We start from the raw sequence: 22426 nt of genomic DNA, 5'->3' as shown, positions 1-22426 counted from the left end.
ATAATAATATAATATAATATAATATAATATAATATAATATAATATAATATAATATAATATAATATAATATAATATAATATAATATAATATAATATAATATAATATAATATAATATAATATTATATAATATAATATTATATTATATTATATATTATATTATATTATATTATATTAGAGATACTGTATGCATCTGCTATGCCACATCTGGTCTGGTCCTTAGTGATATGTGAAAGTATGCTTTTGGGTATGGCCCTTTTCCAGACTGATATACATTTCAGTGAAAACTATCAAACCTGCTTCTAATCCAACCAAAATTTTAGGCCCCATTGATTTCAAAGGAAACAAAAACTGAGCATGCACAGAAATAGTTACACTGTAATGAATGGGCAGTGCTACCCTATGGATGTTCCTCTGAAAGGAAGTCCTACTGTATTCAAAGAGGTTTGCTCTCAATTCAGTGTGCGTAGGGTTCTGCGTAGGTGACTGCTGCAGATTAGGTCTGGTAGGGTGGAAGGCAAGGAGGCCAACAGTAGGGGGAGCCAGAGTCAATGACAGGCAAACTAATTCTAGTTTTCTTTTCATTCTGCTTCCTGTTGAGTTCTACAAGGGCAACAGTGAGATTAAGGAGAAGGAAGGTGACCAGCCGCGCCATTCCCTGGACTGACTGTAAGTATGAAGTGAAGTCTGGGCTTGGTGAAGCAGTGCTGGATTTTTCCTAATGGACCAGACACCACTAATAAGAATGTAAGCCTAAACAGTACTTAGGCTTGGCTGGAATGTACCCCATATGTGGGGTTGAGACTGTGATTTTAATGAGTGCATTGTAAATGTATTGCACAGATTTCTGCTAATATACAGCATTAGTAGCAAGTGGCAATCTTGAATGATGTAGATAGTCATGCTTCCTGTATGAAGGCTGGGGAGGGAGACTGGATTAATTAGTTTCTCCAGTCTGAGTATTTAAATTCTCACTGCTCTTCTTCTGTATAGGAATTCAAGGGAGAGTTGTCAGTAATAATTTCTTGAGAGATTTTTAAAAACCCGTGTCTCCCTCCCTTATTAGTTTTAATCAAGAGTCACGGCTCCCTAAGCTTGCTTTGAAAATTATTACCTATCAGCAAGACGGAAGACCAACATATGAGCTATTGACAGCAAAAGAGAAGTTCTTCATGATAGCTAGCTGTTGAGACAAGAGTCCCTTGTTTTGTTTTGTTTTATCCATCTACCTGAAATGAAGTTCTTAAAGAAAGCAACAATAGTCGAACTCTATGATGGCATTCGCTTTGTTCTACAGGCAGAGGCTCTGATCCAAGGATTTGTGGGCGTTCCTAAGGGGCGTGTTATGCCAAGAGATCTGCAATTGAATCTTCCCACATGATTTTATTACATACAGGCGCAAATATTCTAACTTTATGTTTCTCCCCTGTGACAAATAGCAGCATGGTCAGCACAGGGCAATTAATTAACCAATAATTTTAAAAGAATGAACCTGGCATTCATTTGGCAAGCTGAAATCTACGTGGAAGGACCAACAGCTCTTAGCTCCATTAGTATGTCAAGGTTAGACCACAGCATCAAAAATAATACAGGCCACAAACATCATATATTTTAGCGTACTCAAGGAAAATAAAAGGTATCAGACAGCGTGTTCACATGCACAATCAATAGCATATTGATTTCGATAACTTTCCCTTATCCTTGCAGCCTGACGAGCAAATCTGGCAACAACCCTTCTAATCTATTTTTGATTTCCTTAATTTTAATTAAGAGCAGCAACAAATGAACATACCAGTAGGTTTGCCCACAGTCAGCTGAGGTTTCCTGAGCATAGCTTCCTGACTTCATTTACAAAATGGTACATGGGGGTGATGCTCTTCCATTTCAACACAAACCCATAGCCATTTTTCATAACTAATATTACTCAGTCCCCTGATAAAATGGCACAGATGTAATGGATTGCGATCTCAAAGATGTCAAAGCATGTCTCAGCATCCGATTGGGGAGTGATGCTAAGGAATCTGGCTTACACCTTTCAACTCACTGAATCTATACGGAGTATTTCATTTTAGTGCCACATCAGAGCTGAAGAGTCCTAAAGTCTATCAAGTCTTAACTAGAGCTTTACACAAATGGTCCCTTAAAATTCTCCACTCTGTTTATGAGCAGAGAAATTGGGGGGCACTTTCACTACATTTCTCTAACAGTTTCTCAAAGATTGCTCACCATTAATAGTTGCAGTAGCACAATATCCCCCCCCCCTTTAAATGCTATTGCAAGTAGCAGCAGCAGCAACTGTGTTGGCAGCTTGGCCACCATTTTGTATCCTCCACAATGCTTCAGACACAGAGTTGTCCTGGGGCATTGTGAGAGGAAAATGGTGGCTACTACAAAAAATGGTGGAGAACATTTGGGAGGAATTCTTTGGCCCTTTTTGTTATGTATTGAAGTTCTCACCCTGGCCAGCAGGAGTATCGTGTATGTAGTTTTCACTCAGGTCCACGTCAGTTGGTTTAGGCGGGAAACCCTGGGTTGTTGTTGCTACAATGTTGACAGCCGGCTGCCTATAAAAGCAGGCCGGCTGAGCTGTTTGCTGTTCAGTTCTGTCCATCTTACAAATAAAGAGCTGCTTTGGAGAAATCGCTGTGTCGTCTGCTATGTCTACCCACTATTTAACACTTTTCTAGGAGGTTGACTAAGATAAAGAAAAATATTACAAAAGAGTAGATTGTCTGCAACACTTTTTGTGTGAACAGTACTATGGTCTCTCTCAACAACTTCTTTCCAGACCCATGGCCATTGCTCTGCTGCTTGAGTCTTATATGACACAAAAATATCATCCATGTTTTTATTGAATTGAATTTTGTATAGCCTTCTTCTCAGAAGGGGAAATATTCAGAGGTTGAACTGTTTGGCATGGGAAGAACAAAGCAGAGTAACTCAGATATTGGAAGCTTATAGGCTCAATTTATAGGCCCGTGCCATCAAACAACTATTGATGCTTGAGAGTTTCCAATTGCTGGTAATGGACTGCGGGGTGGGTGGGTGCGGGATAATGTGTTTGATCGATCAGCATGGACAAATTTCATTTAGAGGATCAATAACAGTTTATACTTGACAGAGCTGAGGGAGCACATTTATTTTTCCCTTGGATTGAATAAATGTTTTCAATGGGACCACAAATATAAAGCAAATCTAACCATTTCTTAACTTGAGGCAGATATGTGTTATTGCAAGCAATGTGTATTTAAAACTAATATACAGGGCAATGGATAGCCAGAGGCTGAAGTTGCTGAACGAAATGAATGTATAGTTTATTAAAATGGAACATATGGCAAGTAGACGGGTTTGTTTTCCTAGCTGCGTGAAATCCATAACAGAAGCAATCATTTTTCTTAAAAGCACAGTTGTTTGTTTGTTTGTTTGTTTGTGTATGTGTGTAGTGTGATGTGATGTATTAAGGATAAATCAGCAAAACCTTTTTTTTTTTTAAATCATGAAATGTAAGAGCCCAACTTAGCTGTCATAGTTCCATCAAAATATGATAATGGCTTATTGCATTACATTCTGACAGTTTACTGTACAAAGTTGTCAGTGCTTAAGAACTACAAGCCAAGTAGCTGCTGATGCAAATTGCATGCTCACCATCAAGCTTTCCAGTAATTACAATCATCTAGCGCACACCAGATTTTTTTTAAGGGATAGGAGCACAACCAGAATTATATGTGTGTGTGTGTGTGTGTGTGTGTGTGAGAGAGAGAGAGAGAGAGAGAGAGAGAGAGAGATAACCCAAACTATGTGCACACACTATGCGAAGAGCATGGCCCCATTGCTTCCGAACAGACCAGTAGGTGCAAAGGGCAAATGGGGTTTCTAAGGTCAATTCTCAAGACCAAAGTAGTATGTTGAAATGTGAGTGTGACTTACACTGGGATGAGTTGGAGACATTTATTTCACCCTGAATTCAAAACCATACCTTTTGCAATGCGTCCAGATTTTACTGGTGCACAGTACTGCTTAGGCAGTAAAAACTAGACGCACTATTCATGAGCAATTGCTGCAGTGCCTGTTTTGGAGGCAGCTTGTTGTGGAGATGTTTGTAAGCAGGTGTCATGGGCCAGGAGTCGGCTTCACCTGCTGAGCAGCCGCCTGAAGGAGCAGAAGGCGAAGCGACTCCAGCTACTGCTGATCGGCCTTCTTGCTCCTGATGAGAACCAGCTGGTTTCAGCTTTCTTAAGCAGGGTTTCCAGCCTCTGTCAGTTTCTTGAAACAACATTCATTGTTCCTGACCAGACCGTTCTGCTTCTTGCTTCTCATGGCCTTGGACCCTCGGTTTTCTTGACCCCCCGGATTGTCTGACTATGTGAACTGAGATACTCCTGACCTTAGGCCTGGACTGGACCTTGTTTATGTACTCTGACGCCAGGCAAGTACTCCCCCTGAGACGTGGCTGGTTGGCAGGCTTCTCCTTCCACTGAGCTCTGCTGTGGTTGGCAGCACAGGACCACGGCAGCAGGTGTATCACTCAACCTCTAAGAGGATTTCTAAGCACACTAAGGGATAATTCAGGTATGTCTGCACTAATAACTGGCATTATGCAAAAACTTGCACTAGCAACCCATTCCCCTCAAGCTTTTGATATGAGTTAGTCCCCACCCACCCCAAAGCCCCAGAAATCTCCATTGATGTTGCATTACATGTGTGTGGCATTTTTCACATACATTTCCCTATGGAGCAATCTGTAGTACTGCGTGCAGCTAAGAAACGGAGTGTTGCGGTTTGGTAGTACAGGACATATGCAATGAGCCGTCTTTGGTTCACATATTGCCTCAGGTGGTCTTGTGTCCTCCTTGGAAAAGGAGGGTCCTCCATTGTCAGCCCAAGCTTACGGAGGAAGAGCAGGAGTCTTGAAGTTGTCCATCAACAGTCAGCATTTGGACAGCAGACTGAAAAGTCACTCAGATCACAGCAGATACACAGGGCATTTTTTCAGCCAGAACTCAGTTCTGGCACCTCCCAGGTGGGCACCGTTGCCACTATAAGAGAACAAGGGAGGTGTTCATGGTGAGTTCCAGCACCTCTTGTTCTAGAAAAATAGCTCTGGGGATATGTATTTTTATTTAGACAATAGTAACTATTTCTCAATCTGCAGCTATACCTAAAATCTAGCATATGAAGTATTTCCTCTTCTTTTTGTTGTTGCTGTTGAAAATTAGAAGTGGCCGCCCAAATTTCACTTCAGCTATGAGCTCCGTAGGTGGCCTGTGGCAAGTTACAGCCTCTCAGCCTGTCCCAACCTTATCATCTGTAACATGGGACTGACAAGTTGGGCCCAACTTATAGGGTCACTGTGAAGATTGCTGAGATAATATATGGAAAGTGCTTTGAGCGAGCACCAAAAGCCTAAATAAACACGAAGCCCTATTCTTAGCATGGTAGGCAGCCCTGTTCTTTAAACTCGCTGAGCTTCAGCAGTGAGAAGTCAGTTACAATAAAGGACATTGTGTAGGCCACTGGCTATCTCAGGCACACTTTCTTTCAAAAGAAACAACAAGAATGGTTTAAAATGCATATTGTCTGTGCATGTTTCGGTAACCAAAATGCCAGCTATGCCTGCCTTAGGGCTGCTTGTATGTCAAATGATTAAGTCTTCAAGACTCATAACCACAGGGTCATTATCAATGGTACTTCTAGGTCATTGTGCGCTCTACACCGTTTGAGGCAATGGTTGACCTTTTGACAACACTGCTGGGTAACATGGTTTCTGAGGGCATAAATAATCATTGTTAATTTGTGATGTGAGGGGCTGTTTTGTTTTTACAAAATGTGTGCATATTATAAGACTATGTGACTTAAGGATACTCAATTAGGAAAGCAAAACAGTTTTGCTTGGATTTCTGTCTTTCTCCCCAGTGACTTTTAAACTCGGAGGAAGGATGGGGAGGAGGCTATATATGCCAACCATAATAGTCTAAAAGATAAAATTAGACCTATATGCTAGGGAAGGGCCGGTAGACCATCTGCTTTTCATGCAGAAGGTCCAAGGTTCAATCGCTGGCATCTCCTTCCTGAAACCCTGGAGATCTGCTGCCAGGCAGTGTAGGGACACTGAGCAAGATGATCTGATGGTCTGATTTGGTATAAGGCAGATTCCTATGTTCCTATGTCGTCTCACAATATAACAGGAAAGCTATCCAGGATAGCTAACCTGTGGCCTTCAAGATTCTGCTGCCCTACCACTTCCATCAGCCTTCACTAACTTGACCAATGGTCAGGGATGATGGGAGCAACAACTGGAGGGACACAAGTTACCCATTCCCACTTCAGACCCATGGATATCAGAGGGACCAATTTCACTGCATGAACCTGAAACTGCACAGTTTACTCCTTCAGTACATTGCCTTGATTTCCAAGAGTGTACTTAAGAGTAAGTGGTTGGAAGGTTTTGGTATCTAATATTTGGAGGTCTGGAAAATAGGAAACTGCCTTACCGCAAACCAAACTATTTGTCCATCTAGATCAGCCTTCTAACTCATAAGGGTTTATTCTGAGACTCTCAGGGGTCTTTCTGATTACCTGGTCATTTGATTCTTCATTACAATTCCATAAGTGTTAGGGTTTTAACTAGTCCTTTTTTCTGGGGGGTACGCAGGGGTACGCATACCCCTAAATATTTTGTGAATCTTTGTATTTTTGTCCATTTACTGTATTTATTCCCCCCCCCCCGATTTGAACTATAAAATGGTGATTTTCTTGAGTCAGAATGAAAGTAACCCTAAACATTTTTTAAGAAAAAAAAAGCACTGGTTTTAACATGCACTTTGATCAACAGCCTGTTCCTTTCTTTCTTTACCAAGAGCCCAGACTTTCCCTTTATAAGCAACTAATTCATTGTGGAAGCTTATGTAACCACTTGTTTTCCTTGTTTTCTTGGGGAAGGGAGTGGGGGGTGGGAAGAGAAGGACCGCACCCTACAATTTTTTTAAAGTTCGTGCTACAAATTTGCAAGAGAAATTTTGAGACAGAATTGGCCACACATTGAAAACTGTATACTTCGTGTAAGGAATGCAGCAAATCAGCTTGCCAAGGGCCTAGCTGCTGCTGCTGCTGCTGAGATACTGTATCACACTATTAATTAACATACAAGTCAGTTCTTCCTCCCTCCCCCCCCTCTCCAGCACTTGTAGCCTGTGGGTATCTAATGCACTCCACTTGATTGAGTCAGGTGGCGACGGCAGCAGAGGCAGAGGCAGCACAAGCATTCATGATTCTGTGTGCTTGGAGTGATGGCATGAGGAGGCAGTGAGAAGAGGAGGGAAGCAAAGCCGTTTCCTGTTCTCTCTTATATCAAGACAAATGTGCTGCAATGCTCAGACTGCAAAAAAAAAAGGAAGAAGAAGACTATAAGAGATTTACCCTTAAAACCTTTCCACTGTGATTTAAACAAGGGGGTCCAACTCCTCCGAAACTCTGAGTCTTGTAGCGTACTCAGATCTTTGTATGGCCAAGGCAACTGTTTCCATGGTGATGCAAAGCATTTGACAATGGTCACTGTTTTGGGGAAGCAAATTAGTCCATGCAGGAGACCTGTATTTAGTAATAAGGTGGGATACTCCCCCCCCTTTCCTGGGAAGGCGAGGCACCAAGGAACACGGGTGGGGGTGGGGAAAAAGAAATTTCATTATTCAGTGCAAAGCAAGTCATATTCAAGCACCACAAAAAAAAAAAAAACAACCCAACAGCAGCAACAGGGGAATGAAATTAAACATGTTATAGTTGGGAGTACAGCCAAATCATGAAATATACGTTTAAAATCAGAAAGCTTGGAAATCAAATTTCACTAGTCTCAGGTAAAAGTCCTGGTTTATGCAAAATACTCTGATTTCTTTTCTGTCAAAAATGCCTGGGTAGGATTTTGTACCTTCCCTTCCCAAGTGCAGAACAATCAACCACATTGTTAAACAGCAGCACTTCCTTGATCCAGCAAGGGATATAGCCTTACACTTACACCCACCCACCCCCCTGAAATGGCTACAGATGTGCATCTGGGGAGATGGACATTCTATGCACATCTCACTACTCACCTAAGCCTCACTGAACTGATGCTCTAGAGGCGCCATTCATATGTGGAGTTAGTAGCCAAGGCTTCTGCAACAAGAACAGTGGTAGCTCTGGTTACAAACTTAATTCGTTCCGGAGGTCCGTTCTTAAGCTGAAACCGTTCTTAACCTGAGGTACCACTTTAGCTAATGGGGCCTCCCACTGCCGCCATGTGACTTCTGTTCTCATCCTGAGGTAAAGTTCTTAACCTGAGGTACTACTCCCAGGTTAGCAGAGTCTGTAACCCAAAGTGTTTGTAACCCGAGGTGTTTGTAACCTGAGGTACCACTGTATGTCCTTTAAAGCATTTTGGTATGCATATCCTTATCCAGAAGTATTAGCTTGGTTGCTTATTTAATTCTTTCTACTGAAAAAGCTTTCAGCAACTAGCTGCCTACTGCTAGGATCAATGACTAGTAATTGCAGCTCATTGGCTTTGAAGGGACTAATAAATCTAAACATTTCAATTTTCAATCAGAGATATAGCCAAAGAATGAGGGCTGGTTCAAACATTACATACTAGCAGCACCACACCCACTGTTGCTCTGGAATTTTAAGAAACAAACAAACAAACAAAGTGCAGTTTGGGTTTTGAAAGGTTCCGTCCCTTGCCCCGATTCAAACTGGTATCCAATTGCATCCATACACAGATGGGAGCTGACTCCTCAAACTTCGGAAACATTATTTAGAATTTAGTCAGAATTTATCTTTAGGAAGTGTCCAACTGCATCACAGGTAAACAACCTTCCAAAATATGTCGCAGATTTTGTACACAGGAGAAATTTAACTGAAGGCCAAAATCTGATTCAGATGTAGACTGATACACGGAACAATCACACATGTTTTCTGTATGACGGTGCGTGTGGGGATACTGCCACTCACTGCAGCTTCTCAAATCTTGCATATCACTTGCTATTGTGTTATTGCTACATATTATGATCTATGTGTTAGTTTGTTTCATTCTTTGTTGGATGCAGAAGTTGCTTCAGTAAAAAAATAAAAAATAAAATGCAACATTTGAAACAGCAAGATATCACTCCCATTTAATATAAACCGCTCTGGAGCAAACTGAATCCCGGGTAATAATATTTAAACTTCGGTTGTCTTCTCTGCCATTGCCCATTTTACATCAAAATATGATCTTCTGAGATTTGCAGTTCCAATCATTATCCAAATGCCTTGGGGACATAAAAGTAGATAATCAGAATTTCAAATAAATCGAAAGTATATTTACATAGGCTTGTAGAGGCAATGAGCTATGTGAAATACACAATAGATTCACATTGTTGCTGTAACTGGTATTTTATACAGTTCACTCACATTCCTAACAAACAACAATTCCGTCATTGTTCAGGATTACCTGTTCTATTCCTGATCAGGAAATTACTACTCCTATCATATTGGTATCCCTGGCGACACAGTCACATTTTTGAAGGAATATATTTCTGTATATCAGCGAGCCCTTGCCCTGAGATCAGCAGGGGAGGTCTGTCTCACTGCCCCTCTGGCAAATGTAGCCCCTTGTGCAGTGATACAGAATAGGTCCTTCTTGGTAGTGGCACCCAAACAAAACCCTATCTTTCCACCCAGGCTTTTGGAAGAAATTGATTGTTCAAGCTCAGGGTAATTATGATGTCTGTTACAGTACTTATATGATGGTGTAATGTTTCTTTTTAAAAATGATTGTTGTTTATGATTATTACTAGCCTTGATGACTATGTTTTACATCCACTGTCATAGGTAGTATGTCCATGAATACCATTTGCTTGGAATTGCAAGTAGGAAGAGTGCAGTTGCACTCAGATCTTGCTTATGAGCATCCCATAAACATCTAGTTGGCTATGGTGAGAACAGGATACTGGACTAGGTGGGTCATTGGTTTAATCCAGTGGGGCTCTTATGACATTCCTAAGGTCTTCTTTATGATTACTCAATTATTCTTTTTTCAGATATACCCTGAAACTGTTGTTTTTACAAATATGCTCCAAGCAGTCCTAAAGGTAAAGGTAAAGGTACCTCTAACCGTTAGGTCCAGTCACAGACGACTCTGGGTTGTGGTGCTCATCTCGCTTTACAGGCTGAGGGAGCCGGCGTTCGTCCACAGACAGTTTTCCCGAGTCATGTGGCCAGCATGACTAAGCCGCTTCTGGCACAACGGAACACCGAAACCAAAGCAGTGCATGGAAATGCTGTTTACCTTCCCACCAGAGTGGTACCTATTTATCTACTTGCACTTTTTGGTGTGCTTTCAAACTGCTAGGTTGGAAGGAGCTGGGCCCGAGCAACAGGAGCTCACTCCATCACATGGATTCAAACCACCAACCTTCTGATCGGCAAGCCCAAGAGGTTCAGTGGTTTAGACCACAGCGCCACCCACATCTCTCCAAGAAGTCCTAAGATGGTTTAAAAATAGAACAAATAATGATGATGATGATGATTTTTTGCAAAGCATCAGTAGTTTGATTTTGGCTAGTGTGAGACAGACAGGAATTCCCAATCCTTGCTGCTTATATACAGAAATCAGGACTTACTCTTTCTATATGAATAAAATGAATTAGTCAATCAGTCAGTGACAAAAACATCCTATGCAATCAAAAGATTTTTCATGTTAAGATTAATTTAGTGTAATGCAAGCTTAAATATTGCATAAGCCCCCTTGACATTGAAATATACGGCTCGGAGGCAAGACTGGAGCAAATACTGCCAGCCACTAAAAAGCTGGACAGAAAGGATAATGGAACACATTATCACATTCTTCTCTCATTCTTTGTGTGGCAGCTGATAATAAGGGAGGTGGGAGGAGACGAGGAGGGAGGAAAGTTAAGCTGTCAAAGACCTTCCGATTTTAAAGCTGTTTCTGCACCAAGTGAACTGCAGGAATAACTCTGCTAGACCCAACTACTCATACTGTCATCATTTTATGAAGAAGGAGCACATGAAATATTGTAGTGCTTGGCAAGGGCCCTTATTCCTCAGATATTCTGTGGAGGTTTGCAATGGAGAGCTTAAGGTATTTTCACACATCATGCTACCGTTATGTGTCCTGGAGCATCACGAACCCTATTTGAGTACATGGTTGAATGTGCAGGAACCTGTTCTCCAACAGAAAGCTGTGCCAGAATATGGGATTACCATTGCACCTTGACCTATACGAGCTTTTGGTGTCATGAACATAAGCACGTAAAAAGTGCCTGCTGGATCTTGCCCAGGATCTTGCTCTCACTGTGGCCAACCAGGTGTCTCTGGGAATCCCACAAGGGCCTGAGTGCAACAGCACTTTCTCCTCCTGCAGTTTCCAGCAACTGATATTCAGGAGAATGCTGCCTCTAACAGTGGAGACAGAACATTGCCATGAGGGTTACTGATAGGCTATCCTATGAAGCAGAATCTTGGTGTTCCACCATTATAATGCTGATAAATAAATAGGAGTCTCAAAGGAGAGGCTAAGCATCCCTCAGTTGTGAATATTCCATTTTTATTGGCTTTATACATTGTTGCTATTTGGTAATAATTTATTTTGGTTAAACTATATGTAATCCACCACGGATTATAGTTAATCCTTCTATCCCTCTTCTCTCTCTCGTTCTGGAGGTCCGTTCTTAACCTGAAACTGTTCTTAACCTGAAGCACCACTTTAGCTAATGGGGCCTCCTGCTGCCGCCGTGCTGCCGGAGCACGATTTCTGTTCTCATCCTGAAGCAAAGTTCTTAACCCGAGGTACTATTTCTGGGTTAGCGGAGTCTGTAACCTGAAGCATCTGTAACCTGAAGCGTCTGTAACCCAAGGTACCACTGTATATATAGAGAGAGTTTCCCCAAATAAAACAGCAAAACATAAAACAAGAATTTACTCCCTTCCCCAAGAAACTGGTTATTCACTGTAGTACATTGGTCCAATTTAGATAAAAACAGTCACTATTTAAGTCAAGTCTGAGCAGTCATGTACCAAAGTACCCCTTTACCTAAGTGTCCATGAGTTTCTGGTGGTACTCTTTCAATTAAGTAAAGTTACGATTCTTCAGAATCATATTTGGTGCCCATATTTCTTGTCCCTTGTGCACCTTTGTGGACAATTTTTCCACCACAGAGCTCTCAATGTATATCTGAAAACACAAACAGATATTTCCTAAACAGTTTGCTGCTTGCTTGCTCTAAGAACATAAGGGGAGACCAAGGGGGAGTGTTAGGTGGGGCTGCTTACTTTCCCAGGGCTTCTCTGATATGACAAGAAGACAGAGAAGGAGGGACTGTGTGCCTGCAAACAGCAAGGGCAGCTGTCTAAGCTCGTTGGGGCCTGGGACCCTGCGGCATACAACCATACAATTAAATAACGTATAAAGCACATTATTTGCCCCCAAAGAACCTTGGGAACTCCAGCTTACCCCTCACAGAGGTTGAATTCCCAGCACCCTAAATAAACCAGTTCCCAGTATTATTTGGAGGAAATGGCGTTTTACATGTGCTCTGTGTGTACACAGCCCCATATGTACTAGTTAGGCCCTTTGAGGGATGATTCAGGAGGCAGCACGCAATCACATGTGTAAAATACATTTGAGGTGGTGGTAGGGAAATTAAGCATCTGTTAAAAGAATATTAAAGCTGCATAGCTAACCAGATGGAGGTTAGGAAATTTGAAAGTTGAGGTTGGCTCATCCAGAATTAATTCGTCTTCCTAACACCTACAACACATTCCGTTTATCTTGGCATGCTTTTGCTCTCCCTACAGGAGCACTCACAGGCATCGCTAACAAAAATGGCTACATACTTCTTAATTAAAAGGGGGAGGGAATAAAATCAGGCATGAGCTGTGCAGTCCCTAGGGGCCATACTGAGGGGGAGATCTGGTTGGACTGAGCTTGATATGAATGCGTAGCCTGTCTGTTTACATCCTTGGGAAGCGCTCTTCACCAGCCAATCGGAAGTCATGTCCTTAGCCATGTCCACAATCACATGGGCTACTTCAGGGGCAGAACACATCCATCATTGGGTGTTTGTCCATTTGGGGCTTGCTTGGATGGCTTCTGGCCTATTGGAAGTGAGAAATGAATGCCCGCCCTCCCACTGCAAGAAAACGAGAGAGGTGCCAAAAGTCATTATAAAAAATAGAGGTGCTTTTTGATTGGGGAAGAAAAAAACCCAACTGAAACCAAATGAGTGATCTCGGCTTAGACCCAACATTTTGCTTTTTTGTTTGTTCCAAATCCTCAGAGATATGTTAGTATCAGCACGAGCTGTTCCGCAAACAGCCTCACAAAACAGCATCAACATGTTGAGAGACCACCAGAAAAATCTCAGTTAATAATAGTGAAGTGCAATCTGCCATAAACATGGAGAAACGATTTTGCTTGCAGACTTTCATTTTTCATAGATGGACGTAGATGGTAACTGGGTTTGAACATATAGATTAAAAAAACAACAACAACCATCCCTGCACAAGTAATATGTGTGCAGAAATGTGTTCAGTTGTGTGCAAGGTGAGATTGTTCCCATTTGACATAGGAGCATAACCGCCATTAAGTATTAACTAGACAGGTACTAGTAATAGCCCTTGTCAACACTTTCAAAGGAAATCAATATACAACATAAATGTAAAATTAAAAAGGTTCTTCCCTAGATAGCAATGTGTAACTTGGGCTGAACACTTAAAACGCCTCATAATAATCTGCATCCCTCTTTTTTCCACCATCCCTCTCCAGATACACAGAACCTCGGTTGGGTGCCCTTTCAAACGTTAGTTAATGCAACACATTGTAAAACCTTTGCGGCAATCTATATGTGCTGGCAGATGGTTGCTGCCAAGTATGGCTAAGAGGGACCACCTCCTCTCCTATTTTACAGAGGCGAGTCCTCTGATTGAAGGAGTCTTCTGTGTGAGGGGCTGTTCAGTCTGGGAACCATAAGAAGGGAGAGTGGGGCCTACCTCAACACTAAATACTTAGGCAGCAAACTGAAATGGCACAACGGTCACCTTATCATTGACTTCCCCACTATGGTAAGATGCGTTATACTGTATTTCTGTTCAATTTAAAGTGATAACGTCAAATTTTGCATTTCTACATATATACCTGCACATATAAGTTTAATGCAAATCTGTGTCTTCTTTTGCTGTCTCTTTTTGGTGCTGTGCTTCTTTTTGCGGGGAGGGGGCATTTGTTTGCGCAATGCGTCAATGGCCATGCTCAATGCAGCCTGTTTGCATAGCACACTGGTCTTTCTCCCCTCATACTGTGCAGTTTCACTTACCCGTGTGGTATCATGTGGTGCAAACTCCATGCCAATCTACTGTGCAACTTGGTCCTATAGAACAGTGTCAATATCAATGAGCACACTGAAAGGAGGGCTATTTCCACCACCCCCTAAAAACCATTACTGAATTAGTTCAAATTTCCAGAATACTTTACCTGTGAAATTATTTCCTGTTGCCACTTTCCCAAGGGCCAGTTCAAATAACAGCAATCTTGTCTATCATGTGGCATGGCACACTGGCGCACTGTGCCCACCATCACAATCTTCACTTGTCTATGTGGCGATGGCATATCCAGCTGATGCCCTATGCATGTAAAAGCCTATTTTCACAGGCCAAAAATGAATGCTTAGCTCCCGGATTTTATCGGGCCATGTGGTTTTGATCTATGTATGTCGGATTTTGTGTGCATAGTCCATAATTTGGATGTGATGTCCCTGGGTAGATGTCCAGGGATAACAGAGATAGAGACAGTGACACAATGGATGGGAAGAATGTCTCCCTCTATGCAATGGCTGGGTTAAGGTAAAGGTACCCCTGCCCGAACGGGCCAGTCTTGACAGACTCTGGGGTTTGTGCGCCCATCTCACTCAAGAGGCCGGGGGCCAGCGCTGTCCGGAGACACTTCCAGGTCACGTGGCCAGCGTGACAAGCTGCATCTGGCGAGCCAGCGCAGCACACGGAAACGCCGTTTACCTTCCCGCTGGTAAGCGGTACCTATTTATCTACTTGCACCCGGGGGTGCTTTCGAACTGCTAGGTTGGCAGGCGCTGGGACCGAGCAGCGGGAGCGCACCCCGCCGCGGGGATTCGAACCGCCGACCTTTCGATCGGCAAGCCCTAGGCGCTGAGGCTTTTACCCACAGCGCCACCCGCGTCCCTAATGGCTGGGTTAGTATTGTCCAAAGTAGCCCCAGTTGGACGTTTGGGCACCGGAGCAAGGAAAACCAATAATTTCAGGGGCGAGTGTGTGATTCAAAACAAAACTTAATGATATGTCGGGTGTAGGAGATACTATCCTCAGTCCTCTTGTTTCAGAGCAAAAATCAAAGCATAAAGGGGTGAAGAGGTTGTTTTTCATATGACATACAAAGGAATGAACATGGAACTACACTTGGGCCTTTTGTTTCCAGAGATGAACTCATGCTGATGGTCAGGCAGCCAAAGAGTTAAGAAAAATACATTTTGTAACCGGAACAACACATTTTGACACAAGTAACACAGTCAGTGGAGTAGTGGTTAAGGAGATCTAGCATTCTCAAAATGAAAGTGGATTTGAATACAATGCTAGCACACAAAATAAAATTCATAGCAATGATCACATTCATATATTGCATTAATCTGTGTGAAAATAAATTGCAATTAGCATGGAATGAATAGCACATTATTAGCGTCTACTTTAATTAAAAGTACCATAGTGATGGATACATGTTTTTATGGGGTTTAAATTGATTTTTTTCCCCAAGACCTGCAGAGGGAGCTATTGTATTTATGCAGAAATCTTTTTAAACAGATTTTTTTTCCTAAGGAGAGTAAGAGGGGTTTGTAAAGGAACATAAATCCACAACCGCCCCCCCGCCCAGTACCATGCCAGAGAACTCTTTCACAAGAGCAGACAAGTATATGATATAAAGATTCTGTAGTCATATGTCACAACCATCTTAATCATATATATTTGGAACTAGATATTATTTGTAACCATGGTAAATGCAAAGTGGATAGCAGGATAAAGGATTTTGAAATTACTTTCAGGGACCTTTTAAATTTTGTTTTGCAAATTATCACTAACTGCAGTTGTTACAGCTTTTCATTATTACTGGTTTACCCATCAGTTTTACCTGATCAGGTTTTTTTTAGAGAAGGACTGTAGCTCATTGGTAGAGTACATCCTCTGCATGCAAAATATCCCAGTTCAATTACTGGCAGGGCTAGAAAAGTCCATTTTCTGATATCCTGGAGATATCTGATATTGATCAACCAGTGATCTGAATCTGGCCCTGGTATAAGAGAGCTTTCTACATTTCCTCAGGCAGGAGAAAACACCTTAATGAGCAATCAGAACAAATAATCAGCCGATATTCTTATGATAATCAAATCATTAAAAGCATTTACTATAATACCAGAACTGACCCTAAAATACCTGGTCTGTGGGAGCTGCCAGCGTTAAAACAAACCATTTTTATAACAGCCTCTCATATAGGTGAGAAGTGACGTGACCAGGAGCATATCTGATCACCTTTGACTTTTGGAACCTCATGGATTAGGTGCTCATTTGATGTGTGCATCTCAATGCTCAGAGAACCCCACTGAACACAATGCTCTCATCTAGACAGCATCTTCTGTGCACAGCCACATGTCGGAGTCCTTTTGCTTACATTTTAAAATTTGCATTTTTGTTTGTTGATATCCTGCAGTTCCTTGCCCTTTTAGGAAGGATATTTTAGTTTGGTTGGGGAACATGGGAGCAGAAAACTGACTGAATTTTCTCACCATGCCTATTTGTGCAGCCATTATATGCTTGATATGCTAGTGAAATCCCTATACTTGTGATGGGGTTCTGTACCACCGTTTTGGCCATGACAAAAAGGCTTCCTCCCATGGCAGTTTAAAATAATTAAAATCGCAGTCCCATTAAAACTGCAAGAGCCAGGATGAAACAGAACCAAGCAGATGAAAGTGGTCTGCAACAGGCAAGCCTAAAATAAACTAAAGACTGGTAGAATAACGGCCCATGTGAACAGGCTTTTCCAAAGAGAACACAGAGAGTGGCGTGAGTTTGTATTCCAAAAGAAGTCTCTTTGCTTATATTCTCAGGGCCAAAGTAGATGAGATGCTATTCACAGAATTGCTTACTGTGTGAATGGTGTCACACCTAATTTGGCCTTCAGGGCTCTGTCTGGAACTGAAGGGAGTTGCTCAGTCAGCCTGCCTATTGATCCCCCGTTTTGAAACTTGTTTAGTATTTTAAGCTCTTCCCATGCACTGTATGGTTTGACGGGCTTTTCCAAAAGCCTCTCAAACTATACTCTGTAGGCACCTTATTGAAGAATGTCTGGTGAATATCATGGTATAGGGAATTTGGGGTGATGTCTTGTTCCAGAAGAGTTCTTGAGTTCCGAGACAGTTCCTTAGAAAAGGACAGACTTGCTTTGCCCAATTTCACTTTGATTTTAGTTCTACCCTAAGCAGGAGGAGCTCCCGTTGCTCAGTCCCTGCTCCTGCCAACCTAGCAGTTCAAAAGCACCTCAAAGTGCAAGTAGATAAATAGGAACCACTCCAGCAGGAAGGTAAACGGCATTTCCGTGTGCTGCTCTGGTTCGCCAGAAGCCGCTTAGTCATGCTGGCCACATGACCTGGAAGCTGTACGCTGGCTCCCTCGGCCAATAAAGCGAGATGAGCGCGCAACCCCAGAGTCGGCCACGACTGGACCTAATGGTCAGGGGTCCCTTTACCTTTAAGCAGGAGGGTAACCCACTTGTCTCAGTTCCCAATGAAGTTCTGATCTTGTGCTAGTGTAGTTTTTCAATGGTGATGAGGATAAATCACATTTTAGTAAAAGTTGGTGTGATGTCAGGGTCTGCTGGAGAGAGCAGTATGAGTATTTGGAGAATTATGACAGTGTCAATTAAAAACATTGATCTGTAGAAGGTGGGTAGATCATCGATAGGCAGAAGGTGGGTCATACAAATGGAAGAAGAGCGCTGCTCACCTAGTCCAGCATTCTGTTCTCACAGTGGCCAACCAGATGCCTATGGGAAGCCCACAAACAGGTCCTGAGCACAACAGCACTCTCCCCACTTGTGCTCCCTAGCAACTAGGTAAAAAAAGGTAAAGGACCCCTGGACAGTTAAGTCCAGTCAAAGGTGACTAAGGGGTTGTGGCACTCATCTCACTTTCAGGCCAAGGGAGCTGGCATTTGTCCACAGACAGCTTTCTGGGTCATGTGGCCAGCATGACTAAACCAATTCTGGCACAACAGGACACTGTGATGGAAACCAGAGCACACGCAAATGCCGTTTACCTTCCCGCTACAGCAGTACCTATTTTTCTACTTGCACTGGAGTGCTTTCAAACTGCTAGGTTGGCAGGAGCAGGGACCGAGCAACAGGAGCTCACCCTGTCATGAGGATTCGAACCGCTGACCTTCCAATAGGCAAGCACAAAAGGCTCAGTGGTTTAGACCACAACGCCACCCGCGTCCCCATCCCTAGCAACTAGTATTCAGAGGAATACAGCCTCCAATACTGGAGCTAGTACACAGACATTGTGGCCAGTACTCATGGCTATCCTTGTCCTCCATGAATTTGTCTACCTCCACCCCTTTAAAGCTATTTGAGTTGGTTGGTGGCCAGTGTTATAACTCCATCTTCCGATTATGAATTCCATAGTTTATCTATGTGATGTGTGAAGAAGTACTTCCTTCTGCCTGTCCTTTAACTTCCAGCCACTGTGGTCTAACGCAGGGTGCGCAAGGCAGCTTCCTAACTTTTTTAATCCTAGCATAACAATCAAGGATACTGCACTATTACAACTCTATGCAATTAAATATCGTTTCCACCTAGTGCATTTTTCTTGCATTTGGAAATGCCGCTGGGGGTGGAATAATCTAATGGGACTTCAGCCCTTTGTCATGCCATCTAGAATTGTGGAGTGACAACAGCAGAACATTCTACTTCCTATATAACCATCCTTAACATTTCTTTCGGTGTTGTTTGTGTGAAATAAAATATTCTACCTGAACTTGAATTGCCTTTCATTTTCAGAGAAAGAGATGAATTTATAGTTCATGCTCTAAACTTTTATCATCTTCTTTTTATAGGCTGGTGCCACCGGGATTATACAAGTGGTGACATTAACTATTATAACCGTAGATGGAAAACAGAATTCAACATTTCGGTAATGACTGTACATTAGCATTTAATTTGTGATTTATCATTTGGGCTTTAGTGCTAAATCAGCTAATAATAATAACAATAATATTAAAAAAAAATCCCAATATGTCCATGTTAAATAAAAGAACTGTGCTTAGAAATAAAATGTCCTGAAGGATATTGGATTAGAAGGCACAGAGTTTATATTTAATTTCTTCCTATCAGTTGCTGCCTGTATAAACTCACAATATGTCTGGATCTACACAGATCTATGCAATTGGATAAAAATCTTAATATCCTATCTTAAATTTTTATCTGTTTGCAAGGATTAGCCCATTCCACTAATTCACGGAGGTCGGAATCTTAGCTATTCGGCTGTTCCTTACTTAAGACTGCATCCTAAGGGAAATCTTGCAGTATCAAATCCAATTGTAAACATTAGCAGTTAAACTGTACAGACTTGCTTCATTCCAGAAGAAAATGATATTGCATTAGGAAGCGGGCATTTCTTTTGCCAACTGCAATGAAATATATTTTCCTCATAAAAGGCCTAAATGGAAGACTGTCATCAAATTGCAGTGAGTGATGGGCTTGGGGTTCCTGGAGGAGTAACCATATTATGCAGAGACATGGTACTGCTGCCAAAACACCATTCCAATACTCAGTCCTCTCTTTCCTCCCCACCCAGGAAAATATATTATTGCTTACCTCATGCTGACATCTCGTCACTGCATGTTTCCTCCAAAACATTTACTTATTTAAGAAAACCTATACCCTGTCTTCTTTTCGTGATCAGAGTGTTCATGATGGCTCCCAGCAAATTAGAAACCATTCCAAAATGTGTAAAGAAATTCTGTTTGGGGCCTGGAACAATCCAGAGTTGCCCAGAGTCAAAATATGAGAAACTATGATTTGTTCAAACCATGATTCAGTAAAACCAGGATCAATCTGTGGTGTGTGTTTTTTTTTATTCTAGTTTGAACAAACCACATTTTCAATATTCAGATGTAACAAGAATCTGCAGTTTGTTCCCAACTGGAAATTGCAGCTAGTGTACAATGTGGCAGCCAGATTACTGAATGGATTTCACAAGTCTGAACATAAAATTCCAGTTCTGGCCCACCTGCACTGCTTCCTGGCCCAATTCAAGGTGCTGGTTCTGACCTATAAAGGCTTTCACAGCTTGGGATGCCAACACCCCATGGACTGCCTTTCTTCAATGAACCTATCTGGACTCTGAGATCTGAGATCCAGTCCAAGAGATATTTGGAGGGTGGTAATGGGAGAATGAGCCTTTTTCTATGGTACCCCCTGATTGTGGAATGTCTTCTCCAAGGCAGGTCTCCTGGCACTGACTTTGTCATCTTTCTGGTACCAGGCAGAGGTGTTTTATTTTCCCCAGTATTTGGATAACACTGATGGCCAGGCCTCTAGTGGTTACTGGTGTTCATCCTTGTGTGTAGGTGTAGATATTTTGTGCTGCTTTCCATGACATTCTTTTTGGATGAACACGCTTTGATCACGTTAGGACAACTGGTTTATTGAGCATTCATCCTGATTTGCGTGCAGGGAGGTCAGACTACATTAGCTATTCAGTGAGCATACATTCTAATTGGTTTGCAAGGAGGGTAGATGAGGTTGCATCAGCAGGGCTTTGTGGAGTTGCCTCCACAGCCATGCCACTCAACTGCAGCCATGGTGGAAGGAGCGGGACAGGACAACTGGATCTGATGCAGAGCAATTGCTGTGCTGTTTCCAGACTGCACAAGTAATTAGATCTGGTTTGAGCCTGATGTCATCACATAATAGCTGGCGCAGCCCCATGCTCCATCCTTGAAATTCCCTGTTTTAGGGCATTCCACTGGCCCCCACCCATGGAGATACTACTAGTAGATCTCCCTCTTGCCTCCTCCAGTTGGTGGAAGGCAGAAGCTAGCACCAACAGGATGGTGCTCCCAGCATTCTTTTGGGGGCAGCTGCTAGCAGGCTGGCTTAGATGGGAGAGTTGGGCAGATCTCCATTCAATCCAACAACTTGGCATAAGTGGGGGTTAGAGTTAATATTTTATATTTGCATTGTTCATTAAATTTCATACACATTTTGTATTATTGTAAATTCATTTGGGGTGCCTATCACACACACACACACACACACACACACACACACACACACACACACTAAGGAGAGGGAGGAATGTGCAAGCTAAACTGGACCACTGGAATACTACAACCCTTGAATACGACCAAAGCTTGCTCATCCTAGAAAAGCAATGCTCCATAGAATTATCTACCCTTATATAGGGAAGGAAGGGAATCTAATATTGATGCAGCCACTTCCTTAGTCCACAGACTCCTTTGCCCAACAAAATGTGGCCAACTCATCAAGAAAGACTCCCCATTATGTTGTGATGAATTCAGATTTCATGGGAGAAAAATACTCTCTATCTAGAACTAGGTAGTAGCAAATAGTAACATCTTTTCTTTCTTTTTTTCGGAAATCAGTTTCAGTGCTCAGGTTGTTTGGTCATTTAAAATACCTGGGGAATTGAGAAGTAGCCTTTCGACAGCTATGAGCTTCCCTTCAAGTGGCATATGCAGATGAGTGCCCCCTTGATGTGTAACAAGAGGGCTCTGCATCTTTTTTAATAGCAACCCTGATGGTAAGACATGCCCTGAATAGCAAAACATACTTAACTACAGTAACTAAATCCATATACTAATAACTCTCCATGATGCAGAGCATTTGGCAGATGTTTTCTTTCTTTCTTCAGCACATGAAGGTCTGATTCCAATGTCTAGTTTGACGTTGCTGCTTTCATTAGGAGTTGTATTGAAACGGTTGTGTTTGTTTGCAAAGTTACTGGGTTGTAGGCTCTTATGTTGTTGTTACCCTGTAAAATGCCCTGTGGCCTTTTGCCAAATGGCGGCACGTAAATTTCTAAATAATATCGCCCCCTCCTTTGTTTTTCTAGATGCAAAAGCTTAGGGAAAATGTAACAACTGAAATGGTAGTGCTCAGTAGGAGTGCACAAATGTAACTGAAAAACAAAATTAACACACCTCCGTTGGTTGGAATGTGGACTCCTTCATTCCCACCCCCCTTTGCTTTTGTTTTTTCACAGTTCTTTTATCCAGTGCACCTGAAATTTGTAATATGCAAATCTTGTCTGGTCAACAACATTTGAAATTCCAGATTTCCCAGATCTGTGTGAAGGTG

The 22426-nt window shown here is 42.2% G+C and overlaps 1 long non-coding RNA gene across 1 annotated transcript in view; it reads left to right on the top strand.

Moving 5' to 3' along the window:
- The first annotated feature begins 612 nt into the window (after positions 1–612).
- The window catches only part of LOC309519338, a 41102-nt gene continuing 19288 nt past the window's right edge, over positions 613–22426 (top strand). The window contains exons 1-2 of the long non-coding RNA XR_014213810.1: positions 613–666; positions 19159–19235. This is a non-coding gene — a long non-coding RNA (uncharacterized lncRNA). The remainder of the gene's footprint in view (positions 667–19158; positions 19236–22426) is intronic.

Source organism: Podarcis vaucheri (genome assembly GCF_965113315.1).
Source record: "Podarcis vaucheri genome assembly, chromosome: 1".
NCBI classification, from domain to species: Eukaryota; Metazoa; Chordata; class Lepidosauria; order Squamata; family Lacertidae; genus Podarcis; species Podarcis vaucheri.
This window is presented reverse-complemented; position numbering and strand designations above follow the sequence as displayed.